The following is a 17,203-nucleotide window of genomic DNA, read 5'->3' as shown; positions in this document are numbered from 1 at the left end:
TTTCCCAGGGGGTCACCTAGGGGTGTCAACGGGCCGGGGTCCGGGCCGGAATTCATTATTCCGGACCCGGACCCGGATCCGAACCGTTTACCCGACGGGTCTTTTATTCGGTGTTCCGGATCCGGACCCGGCGAGTCTCGGATCCGGGTCGGGTCTACCCGAACAAATTTGCCAAAATTTATAATTTCTAACAAAAAAGAGAAAAAGATATATTTGTAAACAAATTTCTAGCTAATGCAAAGAAAAAACCAAATAAGAAAATAAATCAAATTGATTTTACTCAAATACATCATCCTAATCAAATTATATTGATAATATATATTTTTTATAAATTATTAAATCATTTATATCCGGATCCGGGTCTAATACGGGTCGGAATACTATATTCCGTATCCGACCCGTTTTTTTGTTTGAAAAAACGGATCCGGATCCGGATAACGGAATTAAATCCCTACCCATACCCGCAAAAATTTCAGGGATCCGATCCGGATCCGGGTGTAGACCCGACCCGTTGACCGGCCTAGGGTCACCCATCCTGGTACTACTGTCGCCCAAGCACGCTTAACTTCGAAGTTCTGATGGGATCCGGTGCATTAGTGCTGGTATGATCGCACCCGCCATGTTCCTTTCGCTTTATTCTTTTAAACTGTCACGTCCTGTGAAGCAGTTTGGCTTTTCTGGACCCGAATTCATTCTAAGCGTCAATTCATGAATTTCCTCTCATCCTTTTATTTATTTACTTTTATATTTTTTTGTTGTTGCTTTGCACCTTTTTTTTCCCTCGTCGAACAACTCTCAATTATCCTGAAATTGATCCTTCACGCTTGCGCTTATACATTTGCGCCGACAACTTTGACCGACGATCCGGGCTTCGATCCAGCCGTACCGTTCCTGACTTGTCTCGCGCCTTCAGATCCGCCTTCATGCTTCGATGAGAAGCAAAATATAAAGCAATCGTTCCGACGGAGCTAAATTACTACAGCATAAAGAACGAAGGGGAAATTTGGATTTCGAAACAAAAAAGGGAGGGGTGCAACACGAGGACTTCCCAGGGGGTCACCCATCCTAGTACTACTCTCGCCCAAGCACGCTTAACTTCGGAGTTCTGATGGGATCCGGTGCATTAGTGCTGGTATGATCGCACCCGCCATGTTCCTTTCGCTTTATTCTTTTAAACTGCCCCGTCCTGTGAAGCAGTGTGGCTTTTCTGGACCCGAATTCATTCTAAGCGTCAATTCAAGAATTTCCCCTCATCCTTTTATTTATTTACTTTTACATTTTTTTCTTGTTGATTTGCACCATTTTTTTTTCCCTCGTCGCGCAACTCTCAATTATCCTGAAATTGATCCTTCACGCTTGCGCTTATACATTTGCGCCGACAACTTTGACCGACGATCCGGGCTTCGATCCAGCCGTACCGTTCCTGACTTGTCTCGCGCCTTCAGATCCGCCTTCATGCTTCGATGAGAAGCAAAATATAAAGCAATCGTTCCGACGGAGCTAAATTACTACAGCATAAAGAACGAAGGGGAAATTTGGATTTCGAAACAAAAAAGGGAGGGATGCAACACGAGGATTTCCCAGGGGGTCACCTAGGGGTGTCAACGGGCCGGGTCCGGGCCGGAATTCATTATTCCGGACCCGGACCCGGATCCGACCCGTTTACCCGACGGGTCTTTTATTCGGTGTTCCGGATCCGGACCCGGCGAGTCTCGGATCCGGGTCGGGTCTACCCGAACAAATTTGCCAAAATTTATAATTTCTAACAAAAAAGAGAAAAAGATATATTTGTAAACAAATTTCTAGCTAATGCAAAGAAAAAACCAAATAACAAAATAAATCAAATTGATTTTACTCAAATACATCATCCTAATCAAATTATATTGATAATATATATTTTTTATAAATTATTAAATCATTTATATCCGGATCCGGGTCTAATACGGGTCGGAATACTATATTCCGTATCCGACCCGTTTTTTTGTTTGAAAAAACGGATCCGGATCCGGATAACGGAATTAAATCCCTACCCATACCCGCAAAAATTTCAGGGATCCGATCCGGATCCGGGTGTAGACCCGACCCGTTGACCGGCCTAGGGTCACCCATCCTGGTACTACTGTCGCCCAAGCACGCTTAACTTCGAAGTTCTGATGGGATCCGGTGCATTAGTGCTGGTATGATCGCACCCGCCATGTTCCTTTCGCTTTATTCTTTTAAACTGTCACGTCCTGTGAAGCAGTTTGGCTTTTCTGGACCCGAATTCATTCTAAGCGTCAATTCATGAATTTCCTCTCATCCTTTTATTTATTTACTTTTATATTTTTTTCTTGTTGCTTTGCACCTTTTTTTTCCCTCGTCGAACAACTCTCAATTATCCTGAAATTGATCCTTCACGCTTGCGCTTATACATTTGCGCCGACAACTTTGACCGACGATCCGGGCTTCGATCCAGCCGTACCGTTCCTGACTTGTCTCGCGCCTTCAGATCCGCCTTCATGCTTCGATGAGAAGCAAAATATAAAGCAATCGTTCCGACAGAGCTAAATTACTACAGCATAAAGAACGAAGGGGAAATTTGGATTTCGAAACAAAAAAGGGAGGGGTGCAACACGAGGATTTCCCAGGGGGTCACCTAGGGGTGTCAACGGGCCGGGTCCGGGCCGGAATTCATTATTCCGGACCCGGACCCGGATCCGATCCGTTTACCCGACGGGTCTTTTATTCTGTGTTCCGGATCCGGACCCGGCGAGTCTCGGATCCGGGTCGGGTCTACCCGAACAAATTTGCCAAAATTTATAATTTCTAACAAAAAAGAGAAAAAGATATATTTGTAAACAAATTTCTAGCTAATGCAAAGAAAAAACCAAATAAGAAAATAAATCAAATTGATTTTACTCAAATACATCATCCTAATCAAATTATATTGATAATATATATTTTTTATAAATTATTAAATCATTTATATCCGGATCCGGGTCTAATACGGGTCGGAATACTATATTCCGTATCCGACCCGTTTTTTTGTTTGAAAAAACGGATCCGGATCCGGATAACGGAATTAAATCCCTACCCATACCCGCAAAAATTTCAGGGATCCGATCCGGATCCGGGTGTAGACCCGACCCGTTGACCGGCCTAGGGTCACCCATCCTGGTACTACTGTCGCCCAAGCACGCTTAACTTCGAAGTTCTGATGGGATCCGGTGCATTAGTGCTGGTATGATCGCACCCGCCATGTTCCTTTCGCTTTATTCTTTTAAACTGTCACGTCCTGTGAAGCAGTTTGGCTTTTCTGGACCCGAATTCATTCTAAGCGTCAATTCATGAATTTCCTCTCATCCTTTTATTTATTTACTTTTATATTTTTTTGTTGTTGCTTTGCACCTTTTTTTTCCCTCGTCGAACAACTCTCAATTATCCTGAAATTGATCCTTCACGCTTGCGCTTATACATTTGCGCCGACAACTTTGACCGACGATCCGGGCTTCGATCCAGCCGTACCGTTCCTGACTTGTCTCGCGCCTTCAGATCCGCCTTCATGCTTCGATGAGAAGCAAAATATAAAGCAATCGTTCCGACGGAGCTAAATTACTACAGCATAAAGAACGAAGGGGAAATTTGGATTTCGAAACAAAAAAGGGAGGGGTGCAACACGAGGACTTCCCAGGGGGTCACCCATCCTAGTACTACTCTCGCCCAAGCACGCTTAACTTCGGAGTTCTGATGGGATCCGGTGCATTAGTGCTGGTATGATCGCACCCGCCATGTTCCTTTCGCTTTATTCTTTTAAACTGCCCCGTCCTGTGAAGCAGTGTGGCTTTTCTGGATCCCGAATTCATTTTAAGCGTCAATTCAAGAATTTCCCCTCATCCTTTTATTTATTTACTTTTACATTTTTTTCTTGTTGATTTGCACCATTTTTTTTTCCCTCGTCGCGCAACTCTCAATTATCCTGAAATTGATCCTTCACGCTTGCGCTTATACATTTGCGCCGACAACTTTGACCGACGATCCGGGCTTCGATCCAGCCGTACCGTTCCTGACTTGTCTCGCGCCTTCAGATCCGCCTTCATGCTTCGATGAGAAGCAAAATATAAAGCAATCGTTCCGACGGAGCTAAATTACTACAGCATAAAGAACGAAGGGGAAATTTGGATTTCGAAACAAAAAAGGGAGGGATGCAACACGAGGATTTCCCAGGGGGTCACCTAGGGGTGTCAACGGGCCGGGTCCGGGCCGGAATTCATTATTCCGGACCCGGACCCGGATCCGACCCGTTTACCCGACGGGTCTTTTATTCGGTGTTCCGGATCCGGACCCGGCGAGTCTCGGATCCGGGTCGGGTCTACCCGAACAAATTTGCCAAAATTTATAATTTCTAACAAAAAAGAGAAAAAGATATATTTGTAAACAAATTTCTAGCTAATGCAAAGAAAAAACCAAATAAGAAAATAAATCAAATTGATTTTACTCAAATACATCATCCTAATCAAATTATATTGATAATATATATTTTTTATAAATTATTAAATCATTTATATCCGGATCCGGGTCTAATACGGGTCGGAATACTATATTCCGTATCCGACCCGTTTTTTTGTTTGAAAAAACGGATCCGGATCCGGATAACGGAATTAAATCCCTACCCATACCCGCAAAAATTTCAGGGATCCGATCCGGATCCGGGTGTAGACCCGACCCGTTGACCGGCCTAGGGTCACCCATCCTGGTACTACTGTCGCCCAAGCACGCTTAACTTCGAAGTTCTGATGGGATCCGGTGCATTAGTGCTGGTATGATCGCACCCGCCATGTTCCTTTCGCTTTATTCTTTTAAACTGCCACGTCCTGTGAAGCAGTTTGGCTTTTTTGGACCCGAATTCATTCTAAGCGTCAATTCATGAATTTCCTCTCATCCTTTTATTTATTTACTTTTATATTTTTTTCTTGTTGCTTTGCACCTTTTTTTTCCCTCGTCGAACAAGTCTCAATTATCCTGAAATTGATCCTTCACGCTTGCGCTTATACATTTGCGCCGACAACTTTGACCGACGATCCGGGCTTCGATCCAGCCGTACCGTTCCTGACTTGTCTCGCGCCTTCAGATCCGCCTTCATGCTTCGATGAGAAGCAAAATATAAAGCAATCGTTCCGACGGAGCTAAATTACTACAGCATAAAGAACGAAGGGGAAATTTGGATTTCGAAACAAAAAAGGGAGGGGTGCAACAAGAGGACTTCCCAGGGGGTCACCCATCCTAGTACTACTCTCGCCCAAGCACGCTTAACTTCGGAGTTCTGATGGGATCCGGTGCATTAGTGCTGGTATGATCGCACCCGCCATGTTCCTTTCGCTTTATTCTTTTAAACTGCCCCGTCCTGTGAAGCAGTGTGGCTTTTCTGGACCCGAATTCATTTTAAGCGTCAATTCAAGAATTTCCCCTCATCCTTTTATTTATTTACTTTTACATTTTTTTCTTGTTGATTTGCACCATTTTTTTTCCCTCGTCGCGCAACTCTCAATTATCCTGAAATTGATCCTTCACGCTTGCGCTTATACATTTGCGCCGACAACTTTGACCGACGATCCTGGCTTCGCTCCAGCCGTACCGTTCCTGACTTGTCTCGCGCCTTCAGATCCGCCTTCATGCTTCGATGAGAAGCAAAATATAAAGCAATCGTTCCGACGGAGCTAAATTACTACAGCATAAAGAACGAAGGGGAAATTTGGATTTCGAAACAAAAAAGGGAGGGGTGCAACACGAGGATTTCCCAGGGGGTCACCTAGGGGTGTCAACGGGCCGGGTCCGGGTCGGAATTCATTATTTCGGACCCGGACCCGGATCCGACCCGTTTACCCGACGGGTCTTTTATTCGGTGTTTCGGATCCGGACCCGGCGAGTCTCGGATCCGGGTCGGGTCTACCCGATCAAATTTGCCAAAATTTATGATTTCTAACAAAAAAGAGAATAAGATATATTTGTAAACAAATTTCTAGCTAATGCAAAGAAAAAACCAAATAAGAAAATAAATCAAATTGATTTTACTCAAATACATCATCCTAATCAAATTATATTGATAATATATATTTTTTATAAATTATTAAATCATTTATATCCGGATCCGGGTCTAATACGGGTCGGAATACTATATTCCGTATCCGACCCGTTTTTTTGTTTGAAAAAACGGATCCGGATCCGGATAACGGAATTAAATCCCTACCCATACCCGCAAAAATTTCAGGGATCCGATCCGGATCCGGGTGTAGACCCGACCCGTTGACCGGCCTAGGATCACCCATCCTAGTACTACTGTCGCCCAAGCACGCTTAACTTCGAAGTTCTGATGGGATCCGGTGCATTAGTGCTGGTATGATCGCACCCGCCATGTTCCTTTCGCTTTATTCTTTTAAACTGTCACGTCCTGTGAAGCAGTTTGGCTTTTCTGGACCCGAATTCATTCTAAGCGTCAATTCATGAATTTCCTCTCATCCTTTTATTTATTTACTTTTATATTTTTTTCTTGTTGCTTTGCACCTTTTTTTTCCCTCGTCGAACAAGTCTCAATTATCCTGAAATTGATCCTTCACGCTTGCGCTTATACATTTGCGCCGACAACTTTGACCGACGATCCGGGCTTCGATCCAGCCGTACCGTTCCTGACTTGTCTCGCGCCTTCAGATCCGCCTTCATGCTTCGATGAGAAGCAAAATATAAAGCAATCGTTCCGACGGAGCTAAATTACTACAGCATAAAGAACGAAGGGGAAATTTGGATTTCGAAACAAAAAAGGGAGGGGTGCAACACGAGGACTTCCCAGGGGGTCACCCATCCTAGTACTACTCTCGCCCAAGCACGCTTAACTTCGGAGTTCTGATGGGATCCGGTGCATTAGTGCTGGTATGATCGCACCCGCCATGTTCCTTTCGCTTTATTCTTTTAAACTGCCCCGTCCTGTGAAGCAGTGTGGCTTTTCTGGACCCGAATTCATTTTAAGCGTCAATTCAAGAATTTCCCCTCATCCTTTTATTTATTTACTTTTACATTTTTTTCTTGTTGATTTGCACCATTTTTTTTTCCCTCGTCGCGCAACTCTCAATTATCCTGAAATTGATTCTTCACGCTTGCGCTTATACATTTGCGCCGACAAATTTGACCGACGATCCGGGCTTCGATCCAGCCGTACCGTTCCTGACTTGTCTCGCGCCTTCAGATCCGCCTTCATGCTTCGATGAGAAGCAAAATATAAAGCAATCGTTCCGACGGAGCTAAATTACTACAGCATAAAGAACGAAGGGGAAATTTGGATTTCGAAACAAAAAAGGGAGGGGTGCAACACGAGGATTTCCTAGGGGGTCACCTAGGGGTGTCAACGGGCCGGGGTCCGGGCCGGAATTCATTATTCCGGACCCGGACCCGGATCCGACCCGTTTACCCGACGGGTCTTTTATTCGGTGTTCCGGATCCGGACCCGGCGAGTCTCGGATCCGGGTCGGGTCTACCCGAACAAATTTGCCAAAATTTATAATTTCTAACAAAAAAGAGAAAAAGATATATTTGTAAACAAATTTCTAGCTAATGCAAAGAAAAAACCAAATAAGAAAATAAATCAAATTGATTTTACTCAAATACATCATCCTAATCAAATTATATTGATAATATATATTTTTTATAAATTATTAAATCATTTATATCCGGATCCGGGTCTAATACGGGTCGGAATACTATATTCCGTATCCGACCCGTTTTTTTGTTTGAAAAAACGGATCCGGATCCGGATAACGGAATTAAATCCCTACCCATACCCGCAAAAATTTCAGGGATCCGATCCGGATCCGGGTGTAGACCCGACCCGTTGACCGGCCTAGGGTCACCCATCCTAGTACTACTGTCGCCCAAGCACGCTTAACTTCGAAGTTCTGATGGGATCCGGTGCATTAGTGCTGGTATGATCGCACCCGCCATGTTCCTTTCGCTTTATTCTTTTAAACTGCCACGTCCTGTGAAGCAGTTTGGCTTTTTTGGACCCGAATTCATTCTAAGCGTCAATTCATGAATTTCCTCTCATCCTTTTATTTATTTACTTTTATATTTTTTTCTTGTTGCTTTGCACCTTTTTTTTCCCTCGTCGAACAACTCTCAATTATCCTGAAATTGATCCTTCACGCTTGCGCTTATACATTTGCGCCGACAACTTTGACCGACGATCCGGGTTTCGATCCAGCCGTACCGTTCCTGACTTGTCTCGCGCCTTCAGATCCGCCTTCATGCTTCGATGAGAAGCAAAATATAAAGCAATCGTTCCGTCGGAGCTAAATTACTACAGCATAAAGAACGAAGGGGAAATTTGGATTTCGAAACAAAAAAGGGAGGGGTGCAACACGAGGACTTCCCAGGGGGTCACCCATCCTAGTACTACTCTCGCCCAAGCACGCTTAACTTCGGAGTTCTGATGGGATCCGGTGCATTAGTGCTGGTATGATCGCACCCGCCATGTTCCTTTCGCTTTATTCTTTTAAACTGCCCCGTCCTGTGAAGCAGTGTGGCTTTTCTGGACCCGAATTCATTTTAAGCGTCAATTCAAGAATTTCCCCTCATCCTTTTATTTATTTACTTTTACATTTTTTTCTTGTTGATTTGCACCATTTTTTTTCCCTCGTCGCGCAACTCTCAATTATCCTGAAATTGATCCTTCACGCTTGCGCTTATACATTTGCGCCGACAACTTTGACCGACGATCCGGGCTTCGATCCAGCCGTACCGTTCCTGACTTGTCTCGCGCCTTCAGATCCGCCTTCATGCTTCGATGAGAAGCAAAATATAAAGCAATCGTTCCGACGGAGCTAAATTACTACAGCATAAAGAACGAAGGGGAAATTTGGATTTCGAAACAAAAAAGGGAGGGGTGCAACACGAGGATTTCCCAGGGGGTCACCTAGGGGTGTCAACGGGCCGGGGTCCGGGCCGGAATTCATTATTCCGGACCCGGACCCGGATCCGACCAGTTTACCCGACGGGTCTTTTATTCGGTGTTCCGGATCCGGACCCGGCGAGTCTCGGATCCGGGTCGGGTCTACCCGAACAAATTTGCCAAAATTTATAATTTCTAACAAAAAAGAGAAAAAGATATATTTGTAAACAAATTTCTAGCTAATGCAAAGAAAAAACCAAATAAGAAAATAAATCAAATTGATTTTACTCAAATACATCATCCTAATCAAATTATATTGATAATATATATTTTTTATAAATTATTAAATCATTTATATCCGGATCCGGGTCTAATACGGGTCGGAATACTATATTCCGTATCCGACCCGTTTTTTTGTTTGAAAAAACGGATCCGGATCCGGATAACGGAATTAAATCCCTACCCATACCCGCAAAAATTTCAGGGATCCGATCCGGATCCGGGTGTAGACCCGACCCGTTGACCGGCCTAGGGTCACCCATCCTAGTACTACTGTCGCCCAAGCACGCTTAACTTCGAAGTTCTGATGGGATCCGGTGCATTAGTGCTGGTTTGATCGCACCCGCCATGTTCCTTTCGCTTTATTCTTTTAAACTGTCACGTCCTGTGAAGCAGTTTGGCTTTTCTGGACCCGAATTCATTCTAAGCGTCAATTCATGAATTTCCTCTCATCCTTTTATTTATTTACTTTTATATTTTTTTCTTGTTGCTTTGCACCTTTTTTTTCCCTCGTCGAACAACTCTCAATTATCCTGAAATTGATCCTTCACGCTTGCGCTTATACATTTGCGCCGACAACTTTGACCGACGATCCGGGCTTCGATCCAGCCGTACCGTTCCTGACTTGTCTCGCGCCTTCAGATCCGCCTTCATGCTTCGATGAGAAGCAAAATATAAAGCAATCGTTCCGACGGAGCTAAATTACTACAGCATAAAGAACGAAGGGGAAATTTGGATTTCGAAACAAAAAAGGGAGGGGTGCAACACGAGGATTTCCCAGGGGGTCACCTAGGGGTGTCAACGGGCCGGGTCCGGGCCGGAATTCATTATTCTGGACCCGGACCCGGATCCGACCCGTTTACCCGACGGGTCTTTTATTCGGTGTTCCGGATCCGGACCCGGCGAGTCTCGGATCCGGGTCGGGTCTACCCGATCAAATTTGCCAAAATTTATAATTTCTAACAAAAAAGAGAAAAAGATATATTTGTAAACAAATTTCTAGCTAATGCAAAGAAAAAACCAAATAAGAAAATAAATCAAATTGATTTTACTCAAATACATCATCCTAATCAAATTATATTGATAATATATATTTTTTATAAATTATTAAATCATTTATATCCGGATCCGGGTCTAATACGGGTCGGAATACTATATTCCGTATCCGACCCGTTTTTTTGTTTGAAAAAACAGATCCGGATCCGGATAACGGAATTAAATCCCTACCCATACCCGCAAAAATTTCAAGGATCCGACCCGGATCCGGGTGTAGACCCGACCCGTTGACCGGCCTAGGGTCACCCATCCTAGTACTACTGTCGCGCAAGCACGCTTAACTTCGAAGTTCTGATGGGATCCGGTGCATTAGTGCTGGTATGATCGCACCCGCCATGTTCCTTTCGCTTTATTCTTTTAAACTGTCACGTCCTGTGAAGCAGTTTGGCTTTTCTGGACCCGAATTCATTCTAAGCGTCAATTCATGAATTTCCTCTCATCCTTTTATTTATTTACTTTTATATTTTTTTCTTGTTGCTTTGCACCTTTTTTTTCCCTCGTCGAACAACTCTCAATTATCCTGAAATTGATCCTTCACGCTTGCGCTTATACATTTGCGCCGACAACTTTGACCGACGATCCGGGCTTCGATCCAGCCGTACCGTTCCTGACTTGTCTCGCGCCTTCAGATCCGCCTTCATGCTTCGATGAGAAGCAAAATATAAAGCAATCGTTCCGACGGAGCTAAATTACTACAGCATAAAGAACGAAGGGGAAATTTGGATTTCGAAACAAAAAAGGGAGGGGTGCAACAAGAGGACTTCCCAGGGGGTCACCCATCCTAGTACTACTCTCGCCCAAGCACGCTTAACTTCGGAGTTCTGATGGGATCCGGTGCATTAGTGCTGGTATGATCGCACCCGCCATGTTCCTTTCGCTTTATTCTTTTAAACTGCCCCGTCCTGTGAAGCAGTGTGGCTTTTCTGGACCCGAATTCATTTTAAACGTCAATTCAAGAATTTCCCCACATCCTTTTATTTATTTACTTTTACATTTTTTTCTTGTTGATTTGCACCATTTTTTTTCCCTCGTCGCGCAACTCTCAATTATCCTGAAATTGATCCTTCACGCTTGCGCTTATACATTTGCGCCGACAACTTTGACCGACGATCCTGGCTTCGCTCCAGCCGTACCGTTCCTGACTTGTCTCGCGCCTTCAGATCCGCCTTCATGCTTCGATGAGAAGCAAAATATAAAGCAATCGTTCCGACGGAGCTAAATTACTACAGCATAAAGAACGAAGGGGAAATTTGGATTTCGAAACAAAAAAGGGAGGGGTGCAACACGAGGATTTCCCAGGGGGTCACCTAGGGGTGTCAACGGGCCGGGTCCGGGTCGGAATTCATTATTTCGGACCCGGACCCGGATCCGACCCGTTTACCCGACGGGTCTTTTATTCGGTGTTCCGGATCCGGACCCGGCGAGTCTCGGATCCGGGTCGGGTCTACCCGATCAAATTTGCCAAAATTTATAATTTCTAACAAAAAAGAGAATAAGATATATTTGTAAACAAATTTCTAGCTAATGCAAAGAAAAAACCAAATAAGAAAATAAATCAAATTGATTTTACTCAAATACATCATCCTAATCAAATTATATTGATAATATATATTTTTTATAAATTATTAAATCATTTATATCCGGATCCGGGTCTAATACGGGTCGGAATACTATATTCCGTATCCGACCCGTTTTTTTGTTTGAAAAAACGGATCCGGATCCGGATAACGGAATTAAATCCCTACCCATACCCGCAAAAATTTCAGGGATCCGATCCGGATCCGGGTGTAGACCCGACCCGTTGACCGGCCTAGGATCACCCATCCTAGTACTACTGTCGCCCAAGCACGCTTAACTTCGAAGTTCTGATGGGATCCGGTGCATTAGTGCTGGTATGATCGCACCCGCCATGTTCCTTTCGCTTTATTCTTTTAAACTGTCACGTCCTGTGAAGCAGTTTGGCTTTTCTGGACCCGAATTCATTCTAAGAGTCAATTCATGAATTTCCTCTCATCCTTTTATTTATTTACTTTTATATTTTTTTCTTGTTGCTTTGCACCTTTTTTTTCCCTCGTCGAACAAGTCTCAATTATCCTGAAATTGATCCTTCACGCTTGCGCTTATACATTTGCGCCGACAACTTTGACCGACGATCCGGGCTTCGATCCAGCCGTACCGTTCCTGACTTGTCTCGCGCCTTCAGATCCGCCTTCATGCTTCGATGAGAAGCAAAATATAAAGCAATCGTTCCGACGGAGCTAAATTACTACAGCATAAAGAACGAAGGGGAAATTTGGATTTCGAAACAAAAAAGGGAGGGGTGCAACACGAGGACTTCCCAGGGGGTCACCCATCCTAGTACTACTCTCGCCCAAGCACGCTTAACTTCGGAGTTCTGATGGGATCCGGTGCATTAGTGCTGGTATGATCGCACCCGCCATGTTCCTTTCGCTTTAGTCTTTTAAACTGCCCCGTCCTGTGAAGCAGTGTGGCTTTTCTGGACCCGAATTCATTCTAAGCGTCAATTCAAGAATTTCCCCTCATCCTTTTATTTATTTACTTTTACATTTTTTTCTTGTTGATTTGCACCATTTTTTTTTCCCTCGTCGCGCAACTCTCAATTATCCTGAAATTGATCCTTCACGCTTGCGCTTATACATTTGCGCCGACAACTTTGACCGACGATCCGGGCTTCGATCCAGCCGTACCGTTCCTGACTTGTCTCGCGCCTTCAGATCCGCCTTCATGCTTCGATGAGAAGCAAAAAATAAAGCAATCGTTCCGACGGAGCTAAATTACTACAGCATAAAGAACGAAGGGGAAATTTGGATTTCGAAACAAAAAAGGGAGGGGTGCAACACGAGGATTTCCCAGGGGGTCACCTAGGGGTGTCAACGGGCCGGGGTCCGGGCCGGAATTCATTATTCCGGACCCGGACCCGGATCCGACCCGTTTACCCGACGGGTCTTTTATTCGGTGTTCCGGATCCGGACCCGGCGAGTCTCGGATCCGGGTCGGGTCTACCCGAACAAATTTGCCAAAATTTATAATTTCTAACAAAAAAGAGAAAAAGATATATTTGTAAACAAATTTCTAGCTAATGCAAAGAAAAAACCAAATAAGAAAATAAATCAAATTGATTTTACTCAAATACATCATCCTAATCAAATTATATTGATAATATATATTTTTTATAAATTATTAAATCATTTATATCCGGATCCGGGTCTAATACGGGTCGGAATACTATATTCCGTATCCGACCCGTTTTTTTGTTTGAAAAAACGGATCCGGATCCGGATAACGGAATTAAATCCCTACCCATACCCGCAAAAATTTCAGGGATCCGATCCGGATCCGGGTGTAGACCCGACCCGTTGACCGGCCTAGGGTCACCCATCCTAGTACTACTGTCGCCCAAGCACGCTTAACTTCGAAGTTCTGATGGGATCCGGTGCATTAGTGCTGGTATGATCGCACCCGCCATGTTCCTTTCGCTTTATTCTTTTAAACTGCCACGTCCTGTGAAGCAGTTTGGCTTTTTTGGACCCGAATTCATTCTAAGCGTCAATTCATGAATTTCCTCTCATCCTTTTATTTATTTACTTTTATATTTTTTTCTTGTTGCTTTGCACCTTTTTTTTCTCTCGTCGAACAACTCTCAATTATCCTGAAATTGATCCTTCAAGCTTGCGCTTATACATTTGCGCCGACAACTTTGACCGACGATCCGGGTTTCGATCCAGCCGTACCGTTCCTGACTTGTCTCGCGCCTTCAGATCCGCCTTCATGCTTCGATGAGAAGCAAAATATAAAGCAATCGTTCCGACGGAGCTAAATTACTACAGCATAAAGAACGAAGGGGAAATTTGGATTTCGAAACAAAAAAGGGAGGGGTGCAACACGAGGACTTCCCAGGGGGTCACCCATCCTAGTACTACTCTCGCCCAAGCACGCTTAACTTCGGAGTTCTGATGGGATCCGGTGCATTAGTGCTGGTATGATCGCACCCGCCATGTTCCTTTCGCTTTATTCTTTTAAACTGCCCCGTCCTGTGAAGCAGTGTGGCTTTTCTGGACCCGAATTCATTCTAAGCGTCAATTCAAGAATTTCCCCTCATCCTTTTATTTATTTACTTTTACATTTTTTTCTTGTTGATTTGCACCATTTTTTTTCCCTCGTCGCGCAACTCTCAATTATCCTGAAATTGATCCTTCACGCTTGCGCTTATACATTTGCGCCGACAACTTTGACCGACGATCCGGGCTTCGATCCAGCCGTACCGTTCCTGACTTGTCTCGCGCCTTCAGATCCGCCTTCATGCTTCGATGAGAAGCAAAATATAAAGCAATCGTTCCGACAGAGCTAAATTACTACAGCATAAAGAACGAAGGGGAAATTTGGATTTCGAAACAAAAAAGGGAGGGGTGCAACACGAGGATTTCCCAGGGGGTCACCTAGGGGTGTCAACGGGCCGGGTCCGGGCCGGAATTCATTATTCCGGACCCGGACCCGGATCCGACCCGTTTACCCGACGGGTCTTTTATTCTGTGTTCCGGATCCGGACCCGGCGAGTCTCGGATCCGGGTCGGGTCTACCCGAACAAATTTGCCAAAATTTATAATTTCTAACAAAAAAGAGAAAAAGATATATTTGTAAACAAATTTCTAGCTAATGCAAAGAAAAAACCAAATAAGAAAATAAATCAAATTGATTTTACTCAAATACATCATCCTAATCAAATTATATTGATAATATATATTTTTTATAAATTATTAAATCATTTATATCCGGATCCGGGTCTAATACGGGTCGGAATACTATATTCCGTATCCGACCCGTTTTTTTGTTTGAAAAAACGGATCCGGATCCGGATAACGGAATTAAATCCCTACCCATACCCGCAAAAATTTCAGGGATCCGATCCGGATCCGGGTGTAGACCCGACCCGTTGACCGGCCTAGGGTCACCCATCCTGGTACTACTGTCGCCCAAGCACGCTTAACTTCGAAGTTCTGATGGGATCCGGTGCATTAGTGCTGGTATGATCGCACCCGCCATGTTCCTTTCGCTTTATTCTTTTAAACTGTCACGTCCTGTGAAGCAGTTTGGCTTTTCTGGACCCGAATTCATTCTAAGCGTCAATTCAAGAATTTCCCCTCATCCTTTTATTTATTTACTTTTACATTTTTTTCTTGTTGATTTGCACCATTTTTTTTCCCTCGTCGCGCAACTCTCAATTATCCTGAAATTGATCCTTCACGCTTGCGCTTATACATTTGCGCCGACAACTTTGACCGACGATCCGGGCTTCGATCCAGCCGTACCGTTCCTGACTTGTCTCGCGCCTTCAGATCCGCCTTCATGCTTCGATGAGAAGCAAAATATAAAGCAATCGTTCCGACGGAGCTAAATTACTACAGCATAAAGAACGAAGGGGAAATTTGGATTTCGAAACAAAAAAGGGAGGGGTGCAACACGAGGACTTCCCAGGGGGTCACCCATCCTAGTACTACTCTCGCCCAAGCACGCTTAACTTCGGAGTTCTGATGGGATCCGGTGCATTAGTGCTGGTATGATCGCACCCGCCATGTTCCTTTCGCTTTATTCTTTTAAACTGCCCCGTCCTGTGAAGCAGTGTGGCTTTTCTGGACCCGAATTCATTTTAAGCGTCAATTCAAGAATTTCCCCTCATCCTTTTATTTATTTACTTTTACATTTTTTTCTTGTTGATTTGCACCATTTTTTTTCCCTCGTCGCGCAACTCTCAATTATCCTGAAATTGATCCTTCACGCTTGCGCTTATACATTTGCGCCGACAACTTTGACCGACGATCCGGGCTTCGATCCAGCCGTACCGTTCCTGACTTGTCTCGCGCCTTCAGATCCGCCTTCATGCTTCGATGAGAAGCAAAATATAAAGCAATCGTTCCGACGGAGCTAAATTACTACAGCATAAAGAACGAAGGGGAAATTTGGATTTCGAAACAAAAAAGGGAGGGATGCAACACGAGGATTTCCCAGGGGGTCACCTAGGGGTGTCAACGGGCCGGGTCCGGGCCGGAATTCATTATTCCGGACCCGGACCCGTATCCGACCCGTTTACCCGACGGGTCTTTTATTCGGTGTTCCGGATCCGGACCCGGCGAGTCTCGGATCCGGGTCGGGTCTACCCGAACAAATTTGCCAAAATTTATAATTTCTAACAAAAAAGAGAAAAAGATATATTTGTAAACAAATTTCTAGCTAATGCAAAGAAAAAACCAAATAAGAAAATAAATCAAATTGATTTTACTCAAATACATCATCCTAATCAAATTATATTGATAATATATATTTTTTATAAATTATTAAATCATTTATATCCGGATCCGGGTCTAATACGGGTCGGAATACTATATTCCGTATCCGACCCGTTTTTTTGTTTGAAAAAACGGATCCGGATCCGGATAACGGAATTAAATCCCTACCCATACCCGCAAAAATTTCAGGGATCCGATCCGGATCCGGGTGTAGACCCGACCCGTTGACCGGCCTAGGGTCACCCATCCTGGTACTACTGTCGCCCAAGCACGCTTAACTTCGAAGTTCTGATGGGATCCGGTGCATTAGTGCTGGTATGATCGCACCCGCCATGTTCCTTTCGCTTTATTCTTTTAAACTGTCACGTCCTGTGAAGCAGTTTGGCTTTTCTGGACCCGAATTCATTCTAAGCGTCAATTCATGAATTTCCTCTCATCCTTTTATTTATTTACTTTTATATTTTTTTCTTGTTGCTTTGCACCTTTTTTTTCCCTCGTCGAACAACTCTCAATTATCCTGAAATTGATCCTTCACGCTTGCGCTTATACATTTGCGCCGACAACTTTGACCGACGATCCGGGCTTCGATCCAGCCGTACCGTTCCTGACTTGTCTCGCGCCTTCAGATCCGCCTTCATGCTTCGATGAGAAGCAA

The 17,203-nt window shown here is 44.2% G+C and overlaps 9 non-coding genes and 12 pseudogenes across 9 annotated transcripts; all 21 read right to left on the bottom strand.

Annotated features, from left to right (window-relative positions):
* Window positions 1-498: 498 nt before the first annotated feature.
* On the bottom strand, window positions 499-616 carry LOC140020181 (5S ribosomal RNA; annotated as a pseudogene).
* Window positions 617-1,027: 411 nt separating this feature from the next.
* On the bottom strand, window positions 1,028-1,146 carry LOC140017266 (5S ribosomal RNA). Its single transcript, XR_011823577.1, has one exon. It is a non-coding gene; the product is annotated as a 5S ribosomal RNA (ribosomal RNA).
* Window positions 1,147-2,073: 927 nt separating this feature from the next.
* LOC140020180 (5S ribosomal RNA) lies at window positions 2,074-2,191 on the bottom strand (annotated as a pseudogene).
* A 925-nt stretch (window positions 2,192-3,116) lies between these two features.
* Window positions 3,117-3,234, bottom strand: LOC140020178 (5S ribosomal RNA; annotated as a pseudogene).
* A 411-nt stretch (window positions 3,235-3,645) lies between these two features.
* On the bottom strand, window positions 3,646-3,764 carry LOC140017265 (5S ribosomal RNA). Its single transcript, XR_011823576.1, has one exon. It is a non-coding gene; the product is annotated as a 5S ribosomal RNA (ribosomal RNA).
* A 928-nt stretch (window positions 3,765-4,692) lies between these two features.
* LOC140020177 (5S ribosomal RNA) lies at window positions 4,693-4,810 on the bottom strand (annotated as a pseudogene).
* Window positions 4,811-5,221: 411 nt separating this feature from the next.
* LOC140017879 (5S ribosomal RNA) lies at window positions 5,222-5,340 on the bottom strand. The gene has a single exon (XR_011824185.1). It is a non-coding gene; the product is annotated as a 5S ribosomal RNA (ribosomal RNA).
* Window positions 5,341-6,266: 926 nt separating this feature from the next.
* On the bottom strand, window positions 6,267-6,384 carry LOC140020566 (5S ribosomal RNA; annotated as a pseudogene).
* A 411-nt stretch (window positions 6,385-6,795) lies between these two features.
* On the bottom strand, window positions 6,796-6,914 carry LOC140017264 (5S ribosomal RNA). Its single transcript, XR_011823575.1, has one exon. It is a non-coding gene; the product is annotated as a 5S ribosomal RNA (ribosomal RNA).
* Window positions 6,915-7,842: 928 nt separating this feature from the next.
* LOC140019828 (5S ribosomal RNA) lies at window positions 7,843-7,960 on the bottom strand (annotated as a pseudogene).
* Window positions 7,961-8,371: 411 nt separating this feature from the next.
* On the bottom strand, window positions 8,372-8,490 carry LOC140017263 (5S ribosomal RNA). Its single transcript, XR_011823574.1, has one exon. It is a non-coding gene; the product is annotated as a 5S ribosomal RNA (ribosomal RNA).
* Window positions 8,491-9,417: 927 nt separating this feature from the next.
* On the bottom strand, window positions 9,418-9,535 carry LOC140020540 (5S ribosomal RNA; annotated as a pseudogene).
* Window positions 9,536-10,460: 925 nt separating this feature from the next.
* On the bottom strand, window positions 10,461-10,578 carry LOC140020748 (5S ribosomal RNA; annotated as a pseudogene).
* Window positions 10,579-10,989: 411 nt separating this feature from the next.
* Window positions 10,990-11,108, bottom strand: LOC140017878 (5S ribosomal RNA). The gene has a single exon (XR_011824184.1). It is a non-coding gene; the product is annotated as a 5S ribosomal RNA (ribosomal RNA).
* Window positions 11,109-12,034: 926 nt separating this feature from the next.
* Window positions 12,035-12,152, bottom strand: LOC140020565 (5S ribosomal RNA; annotated as a pseudogene).
* A 411-nt stretch (window positions 12,153-12,563) lies between these two features.
* Window positions 12,564-12,682, bottom strand: LOC140017261 (5S ribosomal RNA). Its single transcript, XR_011823573.1, has one exon. It is a non-coding gene; the product is annotated as a 5S ribosomal RNA (ribosomal RNA).
* Window positions 12,683-13,610: 928 nt separating this feature from the next.
* On the bottom strand, window positions 13,611-13,728 carry LOC140019827 (5S ribosomal RNA; annotated as a pseudogene).
* A 411-nt stretch (window positions 13,729-14,139) lies between these two features.
* On the bottom strand, window positions 14,140-14,258 carry LOC140017259 (5S ribosomal RNA). The gene has a single exon (XR_011823571.1). It is a non-coding gene; the product is annotated as a 5S ribosomal RNA (ribosomal RNA).
* A 926-nt stretch (window positions 14,259-15,184) lies between these two features.
* LOC140020176 (5S ribosomal RNA) lies at window positions 15,185-15,302 on the bottom strand (annotated as a pseudogene).
* A 412-nt stretch (window positions 15,303-15,714) lies between these two features.
* LOC140017258 (5S ribosomal RNA) lies at window positions 15,715-15,833 on the bottom strand. Its single transcript, XR_011823570.1, has one exon. It is a non-coding gene; the product is annotated as a 5S ribosomal RNA (ribosomal RNA).
* A 926-nt stretch (window positions 15,834-16,759) lies between these two features.
* LOC140020175 (5S ribosomal RNA) lies at window positions 16,760-16,877 on the bottom strand (annotated as a pseudogene).
* Between the last annotated feature and the right edge of the window lie 326 nt (window positions 16,878-17,203).

The sequence above is a fragment of the Coffea arabica genome, chromosome 11c (assembly GCF_036785885.1).
Source record: "Coffea arabica cultivar ET-39 chromosome 11c, Coffea Arabica ET-39 HiFi, whole genome shotgun sequence".
Classification (NCBI taxonomy): domain Eukaryota; kingdom Viridiplantae; phylum Streptophyta; class Magnoliopsida; order Gentianales; family Rubiaceae; genus Coffea; species Coffea arabica.
This window is presented reverse-complemented; position numbering and strand designations above follow the sequence as displayed.